This window comes from Sorex fumeus, unplaced genomic scaffold (genome assembly GCF_029834395.1).
Source record: "Sorex fumeus unplaced genomic scaffold, SorFum_2.1 ptg000070l, whole genome shotgun sequence".
NCBI lineage: Eukaryota > Metazoa > Chordata > Mammalia > Eulipotyphla > Soricidae > Sorex > Sorex fumeus.
The window spans coordinates 7,255,956-7,267,484 of record NW_026606127.1 but is presented as its reverse complement, the minus strand read 5'-3'; the positions used below and the strand labels follow the sequence as shown (position 1 = coordinate 7,267,484).

The 11,529-nt window shown below is 48.0% G+C and overlaps 1 pseudogene; it reads right to left on the bottom strand.

Moving 5' to 3' along the window:
* Positions 1–10,830: 10,830 nt before the first annotated feature.
* Positions 10,831–10,930, bottom strand: LOC130037176 (uncharacterized; annotated as a pseudogene).
* Positions 10,931–11,529: the final 599 nt, after the last annotated feature.

The window sequence follows — 11,529 nt, the reverse complement described above, 5'->3', positions numbered from 1 at the left end:
TTTCGTGGAAAAGCTTAAAGAGCATCGGGAGTAAGTCCTCTTTAAAGATTTGGAAGAATTCACTAGTGAATCCATCCGGGCCAGGACTTTTGTGCTTGGGGAGACTTTTTATTACCATTTCAATTTCCTTGATGGTGATAGGTCTGTTCAGGTATTCGAGGTCTTCTTGGTTCAGCCTTGGGAGTCTGTAGGAGTCTAGGAATTTATCCATTTCCTCGAGGTTTTGATGTTCCGTGGCATAAAGCTTCTCAAAGTACTCCCTGAGGATCCTCTGAATTTCTGTGGTTTATGTTGTAATGACCCCCTTTTCGTTTCTGATTCGGTTTATTAGGGTTTTCTCTCTCCCTTTCTTTGTGAGTTTTGCTAGAGGCTTATCGATCTTGTTAATTTTCTCGAAGAACCAGCTTTTGGTTTCATTGATCTTTCGGATTGTTTTTTGGGTTTCCATCTCGTTAATCTCTGCTCTCAGTTTTATTATTTCCTTTCTCCTGTTCGGGTTGTGCTCCTTTTTTTGGTCCTTCTCCAAGCTCTTAAGCTGTGAGGTTAGGTTACTTATGTGTGCTCGCTCCTCCTTCCTGAGGAATGCTTGTAGAGCTATAAACTTTCCTCTTAACACAGCCTTTGCTGTGTCCCATAAGTTTTGGTAACTCGTGTTCTCATTTTCATTCTTTTCTAGGAATCTTTTGATTTCCTCTTTGATTTCCTGTCTAATCCACTCGTTGTTCAATAGTGCGCTGTTTAATTTCCAGGTGTTTGATTTAGTTTTCTGTTTTTGTGTGTGATTTACTTCTAATTTCAGCGCATTATGGTCTGAGAAGATTGTTGATACAATCTCTACCTTCTTAATTTTATGGAGGCATGTTTTGTGGCTCAGCATGTGGTCTATCTTGGAGAATGTTCCATGTACGCTTGAGAAGAATGTGTATTGAGCTTTTTGTGGATGAAGTGTCCTGTATATATCTACTAAGTCCCTTTCTTCCATCGTTTCCCTCAAATGAAGTATGTCCTTGCTAAGCTTGAGTCTGGTTGATCTATCAAGAGGTGACAAAGCAGTGTTGAAGTCTCCCACTAGTATTGTGTTGCTATTGATGTCTTTTTCCAAATCTATGAGTAGTTGTTTTAAGTACTTTGCTGGTCTCTCATTAGGTGCATATACATTTATTATTGTAAGTTCTTCCTGTTGTACAGATCCTCTGATCAATAAGAAATGGCCTTCACTGTCTCTTATGACCTTCGTCACTCTGAAATCGATGTGGTCTGATATAAGGATGGCTACCCGAGCTTTTTTATGGGAGCTGTTTGCCTGTAGGATTGTTTTCCAGCCTTTGACTCTGAGTCTGTGTTTGCTTTGACTATTGAGATGCGTTTCTTGCAGGCAGCAGAATGTTGGGTTCAATTTTCTAATCCATCCTGCCACTCTATGTCTTTTAATTGGTGCGTTTAGCCCATTGACATTGAGAGAGATTATTGTTATGGGATTTTGTCCCATTGTTCTGTTAAAGTTTGGTGTATTTGAGGGGCCTTTCTTGCCTTAAAGTAGCCCATTTAGTTGTTCTTGTAACCATGGTTTTGAGTCTATGAAGTTCCTGAGCTGTTGTTTGTCTGTGAAACTGTGTGTTGTTCCTTCTATTATGAATGAGAGTCTTGCTGGGAAAAGTATTTTTGGGGAGGCATTTATTTCATTGAGTTTTTTTACTATGTCCCACCACTGTTTTCGGGCCATGAGGGTTTCATCAGAAAAATCAGCTGTGAATTTTAAGGATGCTCCTTTGTAAGAGATTTCTTTCTTCGATCTTGCTGCTTTCAGAATTTTGTCTCTGTCTAAGGTTTTGGTCATTTTGATCAGAATGTGTGTTGGGGTATTTTTATTCGGATTTCTTCTAGCTGGTACCCTTCGGGCCTCCTGAATGTGGTCACAAGTTTTCTTCAGCTCTGGAAATGTTGTAGCAATGATTTCTTTGACAGTTTCTTCTTCATCGAGGTTTTCTTCCTTTCCCTCTGGGACTCCAATAATTCTTATGTTACCCCTCTTGGCTTCATCCCAATCTTCTCTTGCCATCTGTTCCCGAATTGTGAGTCTCTTTTCCATTTTCTGCTCTTTTCTGGAGAGTCTCTGAACTTCATCTTCGAGCTCACTGATTCTGTTCTCAGCAGCTCTTACTCTGCTGCTGAGGCCTTCTACTGAGCTTTTCAATTCGCCTACGAGATTTTTCAGGTCTGACATTTCTGATTGCATTTTCTTCATTTCTGACTTTAGATCCTCTTGTCTTCTATTGGTATTGTTTTCCATTGTTTCCTTTAATTCCCTAAGCATCCTAAGTAGCTCACTTCTGAATTCCTTGTCAGAGAGGTTGTCTAACACTACAATACTGTTGGTGTCATCTGGGCTCGAATCTTCAATATGAAAGTTTGGTGGGCTTTTGCGTTTCTTTACCATTGTGAGAGGTGTGGTTTAGTCCTTCACGTTCACTGTTACTATTCTGCTTGATATGCAGTGTGAGTTAAGATAGGCTTATGAGTTATTGGGTACTGTGTTTCTAGTGGCTGAGCTAAAATAGAGAAGTTTCCATCTAAGAAGTTAGCTTATGGTTCCTATGACATATGCAGTGGGAAAATATTTCGCGGCTGCATAAGCGGCCGCGGCTCCTGAAAGAGTCCCTGGCACTGGGAGAGGAGTTGGGAAGGTCTCCTGTTTGGAATTGGAGCCGTTCAGCTTTGTTGCCCAGAGCTGGGCCTCTGTGCCCGTCCCACGCAGATCAGGGGTTGAAAACCGGCTGTCTAGGGGCTGTTTCTAGCTGCGCGTGCCCAGAAAGGGACCCAGGCCCTTGGGAGCGGGCTGTACCTGTTGGAATTGGAGCCGTTCAGCTTTGTTGCCCAGAGCTGGGCCTCTGTGCCCTTCCCACGCAGATCAGGGGTTGAAAACCGGCTGTCTAGGGGCTGTTTCTAGCTGCACGTGCCCAGAAAGGGACCCAGGCCCTTGGGAGCGGGCTGTACCTGTTGGAATTGGAGCCGTTCAGCTTTGTTGCCCAGAGCTGGGCTTCTGTGCCCGTCCCACGCAGATCAGGGGTTGAAAACCGGCTGTCTAGGGGCTGTTTCTAGCTGCGCGTGCCCAGAAAGGGACCCAGGCCCTTGGGAGCGGGCTGTACCTGTTGGAATTGGAGCCGTTCAGCTTTGTTGCCCAGAGCTGGGCCTCTGTGCCCGTCCCACGCAGATCAGGGGTTGAAAACCGGCTGTCTAGGGGCTGTTTCTAGCTGCGCGTGCCCAGAAAGGGACCCAGGCCCTTGGGAGCGGGCTGTACCTGTTGGAATTGGAGCCGTTCAGCTTTGTTGCCCAGAGCTGGGCCTCTGTGCCCGTCCCACGCAGATCAGGGGTTGAAAACCGGCTGTCTAGGGGCTGTTTCTAGCTGCGCGTGCCCAGAAAGGGACCCAGGCCCTTGGGAGCGGGCTGTACCTGTTGGAACTGGAGACGTTCAGCTTTGTTGCCCAGAGCTGGGCCTCTGTGCCCGTCCCACGCAGATCAGGGGTTGAAAACCGGCTGTCTAGGGGCTGTTTCTAGCTGCGCGTGCCCAGAAAGGGACCCAGGACCTTGGGGGCGGGCTGTACCTGTTGGAATTGCAGCCTTTCAGCTTTGTTACCCAGAGCTGGGCCTCTGTGCCCGTCCCACGCAGATCAGGGGTTGAAAACTGGCTGTCTAGGGGCTGTTTCTAGCTGCGCGTGCCCAGAAAGGGACCCAGGTCCTTGGGGGCAGGCTGTACCTGTTGGAATTGGAGCCATTCAGCTTTGTTGCCCAGAGCTGGGCCTCTTTGCCCGTCCCACGCAGATCAGGGGTTGAAAACCGGCTGTCTAGGGGCTGTTTCTAGCTGCGCGTGCCCAGAAAGGGACCCAGGCCCTTGGGAGCAGGCTGTACCTGTTGGAATTGGAGCCGTTCAGCTTTGTTGCCCAGAGCTGGGCCTCTGTGCCCGTCCCACGCAGATCAGGGGTTGAAAACTGGCTGTCTAGGGGCTGTTTCTAGCTGCGCGTGCCCAGAAAGGGACCCAGGTCCTTGGGGGCAGGCTGTACCTGTTGGAATTGGAGCCGTTCAGCTTTGTTGCCCAGAGCTGGGCCTCTGTGCCCGTCCCACGCAGATCAGGGGTTGAAAACCGGCTGTCTAGGGACTGTTTCTAGCTGCGCGTGCCCAGAAAGGGACCCAGGCCCTTGGGAGCGGGCTGTACCTGTTGGAATTGGAGCCGTTCAGCTTTGTTGCCCAGAGCTGGGCCTCTGTGCCCGTCCCACGCAGATCAGGGGTTGAAAACCGGCTGTCTAGGGGCTGTTTCTAGCTGCGCGTGCCCAGAAAGGGACCCAGGCCCTTGGGAGCGGGCTGTACCTGTTGGAATTGGAGCCGTTCAGCTTTGTTGCCCAGAGCTCGGCCTCTGTGCCCGTCCCACGCAGATCAGGGGTTGAAAACCAGCTGTCTAGGGGCTGTTTCTAGCTGCGCGTGCCCAGAAAGGGACCCAGGCCCTTGGGAGCGGGCTGTACCTGTTGGAATTGGAGCCGTTCAGCTTTGTTGCCCAGAGCTGGGCCTCTGTGCCCGTCCCACGCAGATCACGGGTTGAAAACCGGCTGTCTAGGGGCTGTTTCTAGCTGCGCGTGCCCAGAAAGGGACCCAGGCCCTTGGGAGCGGGCTGTACCTGTTGGAATTGGAGCTGTTCAGCTTTGTTGCCCAGAGCTGGGCCTCTGTGCCCGTCCCACGCAGATCAGGGGTTGAAAACCGGCTGTCTAGGGGCTATTTCTAGCTGCGCGTGCCCAGAAAGGGACCCAGGCCCTTGGGGGCGGGCTGTACCTGTTGGAATTGCAGCCTTTCAGCTTTGTTGCCCAGAGCTGGGCCTCTGTGCCCGTCCCACGCAGATCAGGGGTTGAAAACTGGCTGTCTAGGGGCTGTTTCTAGCTGCGCGTGCCCAGAAAGGGACCCAGGTCCTTGGGGGCAGGCTGTACCTGTTGGAATTGGAGCCGTTCAGCTTTGTTGCCCAGAGCTGGGCCTCTGTGCCCGTCCCACGCAGATCAGGGGTTGAAAACCGGCTGTCTAGGGGCTGTTTCTAGCTGTGCGTGCCCAGAAAGGGACCCAGGCCCTTGGGGGCGGGCTGTACCTGTTGGAATTGCAGCCTTTCAGCTTTGTTGCCCAGAGCTCGGCCTCTGTGCCCGTCCCACGCAGATCAGGGGTTGAAAACCAGCTGTCTAGGGGCTGTTTCTAGCTGCGCGTGCCCAGAAAGGGACCCAGGCCCTTGGGAGCGGGCTGTACCTGTTGGAATTGGAGCCGTTCAGCTTTGTTGCCCAGAGCTGGGCCTCTGTGCCCGTCCCACGCAGATCACGGGTTGAAAACCGGCTGTCTAGGGGCTGTTTCTAGCTGCGCGTGCCCAGAAAGGGACCCAGGCCCTTGGGAGCGGGCTGTACCTGTTGGAATTGGAGCTGTTCAGCTTTGTTGCCCAGAGCTGGGCCTCTGTGCCCGTCCCACGCAGATCAGGGGTTGAAAACCGGCTGTCTAGGGGCTATTTCTAGCTGCGCGTGCCCAGAAAGGGACCCAGGCCCTTGGGGGCGGGCTGTACCTGTTGGAATTGCAGCCTTTCAGCTTTGTTGCCCAGAGCTGGGCCTCTGTGCCCGTCCCACGCAGATCAGGGGTTGAAAACTGGCTGTCTAGGGGCTGTTTCTAGCTGCGCGTGCCCAGAAAGGGACCCAGGTCCTTGGGGGCAGGCTGTACCTGTTGGAATTGGAGCCGTTCAGCTTTGTTGCCCAGAGCTGGGCCTCTGTGCCCGTCCCACGCAGATCAGGGGTTGAAAACCGGCTGTCTAGGGGCTGTTTCTAGCTGCGCGTGCCCAGAAAGGGACCCAGGCCCTTGGGGGCGGGCTGTACCTGTTGGAATTGCAGCCTTTCAGCTTTGTTGCCCAGAGCTGGGCCTCTGTGCCCGTCCCACGCAGATCAGGGGTTGAAAACCGGCTGTCTGGGGCTGTTTCTAGCTGTGCGTGCCCAGAAAGGGACCCAGGCCCTTGGGGGCAGGCTGTACCTGTTGGAATTGCAGCCGTTCAGCTTTGTTGCCCAGAGCTGGGCCTCTGTGCCCGTCAGGTTTTTTTTTTTTTTTTTTTTGGTATAGTTCCTTAACCTTTTTAGTTGATTCTATTATACTCTATTTTCTGAGGTATTATTGTGAATGGGATTGTTTTTCTCTATCTCTTTTTTCTCTTTCATTATTAATATATGGGAAAGCCATGTAGTACCAGATATTGATTTTGTAATATGCTACTTTACTAAACAAATCTATTGTTCCCAGGAGCTTTTTTGGAGAATCTTTGGGATTTTCTAAGTATAATATCATGTTATCTCCAAATAGTAAAAGCTTGAGTTCTTCCTTTTTTATATGGATGCCCTTGATATCTTTTTTTTTTTTTACCAAAATCATATGGCAAGTAGTTCAAGTACTATGAAGAATAGGAGTGTTGATAGTGGGTAACTTGTTTTGTGCCTGATTGTATTCTGGAATTCTATTTCATTGATTTCTGCTCCAAGCCTTTGGTTTTTCCCCGTTGAGAATAATACTTGCTGTGTGTTTGTGGTAATTTGCTTTGACTAGATTGAGGAAACTACTTTCAACTCCAATTTTGTTGAGAGTTTTTCATCATGAATGGTTGCTGGATCTAATCAAATGCTTTATCTACATCTATTGATATGATCATATGACTTTTATCTTTATTTTATTGAGATGGTGTATTCTGTTGATTGACTAGAGAATGTTAAGTCATCCTTGCATCCCCAAGCTAAACCTACTTGGTCATAGTGTGTGATCTTTTGTTGAGTTTCTAGATTCTCTTTGCTGGTATTTTCTTGAAAATTTTTGTATCTGTATTCACAAAGGAAAAAGGTCTGCAATTTTCTGTTTTTGTGGTGTCTCTGTCGATTTGAGTATTAGGGTGATCTTTGCCTCATAGAAACTATTTGGGAGTATTTATGTTTCTTCAATTTCCTGGAAAATCTTAAAAATGTTGGAAGCAGTTCCTCTTTAAAGGTTTGAAATAGTTCACTATTGAATCCATCTGGGCCCTGGATTCTGTTTGGGGGTATAATTTTGACCATCATTTCAATTTCCTTGGTAGTGATAGGTTCAAGTATTCCAAATCTTCTTGGTTCAGCCTTGGGAGGTAATTGGAATCCAATAATTTATCAATTTATTCAAGATTCTCTCATTTCCTGCTGCAAAGATTCTCAAAATAATCTCTGATGATCCTATGGATTTCTGTACTTTCTATTAGGATACTCCCCTTTGCATTTCTGATTCGATTTATTAGAATTCTTTCTCTTTGTTTCTTTGAGAGGCTTCTCATCGTTTATTGATCTTATTTATTTTCTCAAAGAACCAGTTTTTGTTCTTATTGGTCTTCTGGATTGTATTTTGGGATTCTAGCTCATTGATGTCTGGTACAAGTTTTATTATTTCCTTCCTCCAGCCTAGTTTGGACTACTTTTGTTGGTTATTTTCCAAAATCTTTTTTTTTTATTTTTTTATTTATTTATTTTTATTTATTTATTGAATCACTGTGGGAAAGGTTACAAAGCTTTCAGGTTTAGGTCTCAGTCATGCAAATATCAAACACATTTCCCTTTACCAATACTTATTTTTTACCATGAAGAACCCCAATAAAACCCCACCCCACACCCCTCCCCATCCCTGTGAGGCAGATGAATTCTAGTTAACACTCTATCTGCTTTGATTAGATTCATTGTTTCAATAAAAGATTCACCACTATTATTTAGAATTTACACCCCCCCCCCAAATCAGACATGCTGAAAAAGCATTGTGAAGTGATTTGCTTTCTACAGCTGGGTTCAAGAATTAAATGTTGGTTTTGGATTTCTGCTATTTTACCTATTGACCCTGGAAGTATTTCTACTGAAAGTCAGATAGTTAAGAAATTGGTTTCTGTGTTCTGGAGTCGTGGCCGTGCTGGAGAGCCGCTCGCGGGGGGCAACCGGTGGCCTCGGTAGGGCGTGAAGGGCGGAGCGAAACGCCCCCCTTCCCATGAGGTTTTAGTCGCCCCCACACTCCCGGCTCATACCTGCTGTCCACAAGGCTCCCATGTGGCCGCCATCTTTCTTTCCAGAGAGGAGAGGGCGAATGGGGCAACACCCTTTCCCCTCCAGCAGACTTGATGGGCTGGATCAACGCATAGTCTGTTCACTTTTCTGCTCCAAGCTGCTGGGTTCTGCATTAAGTCCTTGTGCTTCTGGGGCCATGGCCGTGCTGGAGAGCCGCTCGTGGGGGGCGACTGGTGACCTCGGTAGGGCGTGAAGGACGGACCGGAACGCCCCCCGACCCATGAGGTTTTAGTTGCCCCCACTCCCCCGGCTCATACCTGCTGTCCACAAGGCTCCCATGTGGCCGCCATCTTTCTTTCCAGAGGGAGGAGGGCGGAAGGGAGCAACACCCTTTCCTCTCTGGGCAGAAATGATTGCCTGGATTAACGCATAGTCCTTTCACTTTTCTGCTCCAAGCTGCTGGGTTCTGCATTAGGTCATTTTGCTTCTGGGGCTGTGGCCGTGCTGGAGAGCCGCTCGTGGGGGGCAACTGGTGGCCTCGGTAGGGCGTGAAGGGCGGACCGAAACGCCCCCCTTCCCATGAGGTTTTAGTCGCCCCCACACTCCCGGCTCATACCTGCTGTCCACAAGGCTCCCATGTGGCCGCCATCTTTCTTTCCAGAGAGGAGAGGGCGAATGGGGCAACACCCTTTCCCCTCCAGCAGACTTGATGGCCTGGATCAATGCATAGTCCGTTCACTTTTCTGCTCCAAGCGGCTGGGTTCTGCATTAAGTCCTTGTGCTTCTGGGGCCGTGGCTGTGCTGGAGAGCCGCTCGTGGGGGGCAACTGGTGACCTCGGTAGGGCGTGAAGGACGGACGGGAACGCCCCCCTTCCCATGAGGTTTTAGTCGCCCCCACACCCCCGGCTCATACCTGCTGTCCACAAGGCTCCCATGTGGCTGCCATCTTTCTTTCCAGAGGGAGGAGGGCGGAAGGAAGCAACACCCTTTCCCCTCTGGGCAGAAATGATTGCCTGGATTAACGCATAGTCCTTTCACTTTTCTGCTCCAAGCTGCTGGGTTCTGCATTAAGCCCTTGTGCTTCTGGGACTGTGGCCGTGCTGGGGAGCCGCTCGTGGGGGGCAACTGTTGACCTCGGTAGGGCGTGAAGGACGGACCGGAACGCCCCCCTTCTCGTGAGGTTTTAGTCGCCCCCCCACACCCCCGGCTCATACCTGCTGTCCACAAGGCTCCCATGCGGCCGCCATCCTTCTTTCCAGAGAAGAGAGGGCGAATGGGGCAACACTCTTTCCCCTCTGGGCAGAAATGATGGCCTGGGTTAACTCATCGTCCGTTCACTTTTCTGCTCTAAGCTGCTGGGTTCTGCATTAAGTCCTTGTGTTTCTGGGGCTGTGGCCGTGCTCCAAACTTAACTCTGATTTTCAGGGAGAGAGATTGGGTGGTTTACTTCTCATTGATCACTTTGTATATAGAGAGATGTCCACGCGGCCGCGCGGTTTTGAGAAAAAGTCCTCGTTCCCGCATACTCGAGCTGTGTTTGTAGAGGCTTCTGGTCACCGGGGTTCCATCTGGGGGAGGCGGGATGCGGCACCTAGTCCATCTGGAACTTGCCGGTGGTCTCGGCTCTTTTTGGAACCTGTTTTTTCTTTTTTTTTTTCCTCCGGGATCCCGCAACCTCCATGTGTTCTTTCTCTTATGCTGAACGCTTCAAAGATGGCGCTGGGGGGCGGGCTGTGGGCGTGACTTCCGGGATCAGAGGTTACCTGGGAGGTGCAGTCCGGCAGATTTGAGGAAAAGTCCTCGTTCCCGCATACTCGAACTGTGTTTGTAGAGGATTCTGGTCACCGGGTTCCATCTGGGGGGGGGCGGGATGCGGCACCTACTCCATCTGGAACTTGCCGGTGATCTCGGCTCTTTTTGGAACCTGTTTTTTCTTTTTTTTTTTTTCCTCCGGGATCCCGCACCCTCCATGTGTTCCTTCTCTTATGCTGAACCTATTTTCCAAAACCTTGAGCTCTAATTTATTCAGGTAGGCCCTTTCTTTCTTCCTGATGAAATCTGGCAGAGCTATAATCTTTCCTCTTAACACTGCTTTTGCTGTGTCCCACAAGTTATGGTAGCTCGTGTCCTCATTCTCATTTGTTTATGGAAACTTTTTATTTCCTCTTTGATTTCTTCCCTAAGCCAACGGTTGTTCATTACTTCCCTTAAAGAAAATATTTCCTTGCTGAGCTTCAGTCTGTTTGATCTATCGAGAAGTGACAAAGAAGTGTTGAAATCTACTACTAGTATTGTGTTGCTATCAATGTTTTTCTATAAGATTATTAGAAGTTGTTTTAACGTATTTTGCTGGTCTGTCATTAGGATCATATACATTGAGGAAGGTGAGTTCTTTCTGATGTACATATACCATGATCATTAAGAAATGACCTTCACTGTCTCTGATAACCTTTAGCCTGAAGTCCATGTGGTCTGATACTAGTATGGCCACTCCAGCTTTGTGGAGGTGATATTTTCTTGAAAACGTGTTTCCCAGCCTTTTACCTTTAGCCCATGGGTGCTTTGATTGTTCAGACATGTTTCTTGCAGGAAGCAGAATGTTGGGTTCAGTTTTCTAATTCATCTTCCTATTCTGTGCCTCTGAATTGGCACATTTAGTCCATTGACATTGAGAGAGATTGTTGTTTTGGGGATTTGTGCTCTCTTTATGTAGAATTTTTGTACTTCTGGGGATTATCTTACCTTAAAGTAGACCTATTCATTCTTCTTGCAACAAAATATGGAATGCTTTACAAGTTTGCATGTTATCTCTGTGCAAGGACCATGCTCATCATTGTATCATTTAAATTTTAGTATATGTGTTATCAAACCTCGTAGGAGTTAATTTTTCCATATTTTTCTCTTCTTATTACTTTGAGTGTTGTCCTTCCTCACTCCTATGGCAGACAATGATTCCTAATCAAGGAATGTATTTCAAAGCAGCATGAATAAATAGATTTAGAACTTTAATGTCCCAGAAATAAAAGTATGGTTTTTACTATATTATCGTTTACCATACCCTAGGCATCAGTTTTACAAAATAATTCTTTTGGAAGATGGTATATGAGTTTGTTTAATGTTGTTCCCTGAATCCTTCATTAAGAACATTAAAATAGAGCCTTTTGCTGTTCTCACCTCAGTCCTGTGTACATCTCCAGGAAAAGGTGGATGGTGTTGTCTGCACTTTGACCACATTGAATGTATGTAGGATTTTTCTCCTGAAGGATGAGGTGAGGATTATATTGATGATTTCATTCCACCTTATTACAAGTTCAACTTGAACGGAAGGTGAGACTCATGAGGCTCCTATAAAGGACAGAACAAAGGGTCTCAGTGAAGTTTAATGGCCAACTCACATTAACAACATAGATGACTCAAAGTAACCTGTGTGCATCTTTGTGTATAGTGAGTTTCATATCTACTGATAGTGATT